General features: G+C 39.6%; 1 pseudogene; it reads right to left on the bottom strand.

Annotated features, from left to right (window-relative positions):
• Positions 1–2,487: 2,487 nt before the first annotated feature.
• Positions 2,488–3,025, bottom strand: LOC100765607 (annotated as a pseudogene).
• Between the last annotated feature and the right edge of the window lie 212 nt (positions 3,026–3,237).

Here is a 3,237-nt window from a genome sequence, read left to right on the forward strand (position 1 = left end):
ACTTATGAACACTTGATTTTTGACAAAAAATCCAAATTTATACGATGGAACAAAGAGAACATCTTCAACAAATGGTGCAGGCAAAACTAGTTGCAGACATGTAGAAGACTGCAGTTCGACTCAAGCCTATCGCCTTGCAAAAAACTTAAGTCAAAATGGATCAAACTCTCAACATAAATCCAGCTACACTGAACCTATTAGAAGACAAAGTGGGAAATACCCTTGAATTAGTCTGTACAGGAGACCGCTTCCTGAACATTACACCAGTAGCACAGGCAGGGAGGTAAACAATTGATAAATGAGACCTCCTGAGAAGGTCTCAGATACTGAGAAGCTTCTGTAAGGCAAAGGAGACAGTCAACAAGACAAAACGGCAGCCCACAGACTGGGAAAAGATATTCACCAACCCCACATCTGACAGAGGGCTGATCTCCAAAATATACAAATAACTCAAGAAGCTATTCTCCAAAACACCAAACAATCCAATTAAAAAGTGGGGTATACAACTAAATAGACAGCTCTCAATAGAGGAATCTAAAATGGCTGAAAGACACATAAGAAAGTGTTCAACATCCTTAGCCATCAGGGAAATGGAAATCAAAACAACTCTGAGATACCATCTTACTTCTGTCAGAATGGCCAAAATCAAAAACACCAATGACAGTTCATGTTGGAGAGGATGTGGAGAAAGGGGAACACTTCTCCACTGAAGGTGAGAGTGGCAACTTGTACAGCCACTTTGGAAATCTGTATGGCGACTCCTCAATAAAATGGGAATCAGTCTACCACAAGATCCAGCAATTCCACTCCTAGGCATATACCCAAAAGATGCACATTCATATAACAAGGACATCTGATTAACCATGTTCATAGCAGCATTATTTGTAATAGCCGGAAACTGGAAGCAGTCTAGATGCCTCTCAGCTGAAGAGTGGATAGATAAATTGTGGTACATTTACACAATGGAGTACTACTCAGCAGAAAAAAACAATGGAATCTTGAAATTTGCAGGAAAATGGATGGAACTCAAAGAAACCATTCTGAGCGAAGTAACCCAATCACAAAAAGACAAACATGATATGTACTCACTCATATGTGGACCTGCCTTATGGCACATAGTAGTGACCATGCTTTATCAGAGCTGTTTTTAATGGTGTTGCTCAGAATGGCTTCCTTCCAGATGATGATTGAGAAGCTAATTTAAAAGAAAATGGTGCCAGGTACGACAAGAGTAACAGAACTGTGCTGTTTTTCTGGGATTTTGTGTTTTACTTCTTTTTTTAATGGAGTGTGCTGGATGTCTCTACAATTTTGTTCAAATGACTGCATAATCTAGAAAAGTTGTTACTGCTATTGATGCATAACATACTGCCATTATTGGTCTTTTTATATAAATTATGTATATATAAATTGAATTTTTGGAAACTTTAGCTGTGTTGTCAACTTTGGAAAAAAATATCCCAGTTCACTGTGTTGAGTTGGCATTGTACAAAAATTAACAGCCATATTGGTCTAGATATGTTGAACTTAATTTTTTTCCATTTGTACAGGGGTAACACACTGTATTAAATATGTAAGCTCTTAACAAAAGATGGGATTTTGAGAGCCCATCCCTTGTGAAGGGATGCTCTCTTGATCTGGACACATGAGGAAGGGCCTAGGCCTCTCCCAGGATGATGTGGTAGACTTTGGGGAGCCCCTTTTGAGGTCCTTACCCTGCCTGGGTAGTGGAGTGGGGATGGCTAGGGACAGGTGGGCTGTTGCGGGGGAGGGGAGGAAGAGGGAGACGGGATTGATATGTGAAGCAAGTTTGTTCCTAATTTGAACTTATAAAATAAAAAGAGATGACACATAAAACACAAATATAAAAAAATGGGAAACACACCTATGCACACTGTGAATGATGTTCTTAAATAAATAGCTATTCTGAGCTGTTCTTTCATCAGAATAAGGCTTTCTTGTTTCTGAACAAGCTCTCTCAATGGAAGGCCACACCTGCTCCAGAAAGAATTCATTTTAAATAGTCACAGCATTCTCTGTCTCAAGGCAATGATATTAATGTACGGAATTTCATTTTTAAGCTTTATTTCATGTGTAAGTGTGTTTACTCATATTTGGACATGTGTAGTGCCTGCAGAGAACAGAAGAGGGAATCTGATACCTTGTAACAGAACTTACAAGAGATGGTAAGCAACAATGGTTTCTTGCAATATAACCTGTGTACGATACAACATTATCTGGTGTTCTTAATTGCTAAACACACTCTGTAGCCACATTTTTATGTAAAATTTATTGTTTTATTTTTATTTTTATTCAAAACATCCATTTACTTACTGGAAGTGGTCAAAGTAGGAAAGGCAGTTTTTGTTTTCTTACATGATCTTCCGTTCTATTACATCAAATGAACAAAGTAGGCTTAACGTATCACTTAAGGTATTATAAGTTTTGAAAGAAGCAGATCTTAGTATTGAATCAAGTCTTCCTCAATAAATTACAATCAAGATAGTGAAAACTTTTCCTTAAGGTCTATGGCTGGCCAGATTTCAAACTTGCAGGGCAATCTTCAAGACCAGAATGTAAAATGTTAAGTTCATTTTAGATATCAATGTCTTCATCATCATCCCCAATGTCATCAAACTGAATTTCATCATCATCTCCAGGACCAAAGGTATCCGTTTCATTGATTTTGGCATGCTCTGGAAGCTCGCCATATGCCTTGAAACTTCTGGCTTCATCTGCGTTGTACTTTAAAATGACATCAGCTTTGTTATCCTGGTAATCTTGAAGCCCCACCAATATGATGTCTTAGATATTTAACCAAACCGTTTTCCTCAATTTCCCTCTGATATGTCACAGTCTCTTTACACAATCGAAACACATTGCTTCTAGTCGTCCATTTCCCAACATTTGATTACCTGAGCATATTCTTGCCCACCCTCTTAGAACAACAGATCTCGCTTTCAAGATTCATTCTCATTCTTTCCTCTATGTCTGTTTTACCTCCTTTTCGTTTATTCTTGGGCATGGCGACAAGCGGATGGAGTGTGAGACTGTGATCCAGATGGCAGCCGGAATGGCGGCCACTCATAGGGGCCACGCTGAGAAAGGCGCGGGATGAAAACAGTGCGGGAGGCTGAGAAGCATGCTCGCAAGAGGTTGGTTGCCGGTGCCTCCAAGAGGCGCCTAAACCCACGCTCGGCAGTGGCAAATGGCATCTTGGCTGTGGGAGGTGCTTCC

The sequence above is a fragment of the Cricetulus griseus genome, unplaced genomic scaffold (genome assembly GCF_003668045.3).
Source record: "Cricetulus griseus strain 17A/GY unplaced genomic scaffold, alternate assembly CriGri-PICRH-1.0 unplaced_scaffold_547, whole genome shotgun sequence".
Classification (NCBI taxonomy): Eukaryota; Metazoa; Chordata; class Mammalia; order Rodentia; family Cricetidae; genus Cricetulus; species Cricetulus griseus.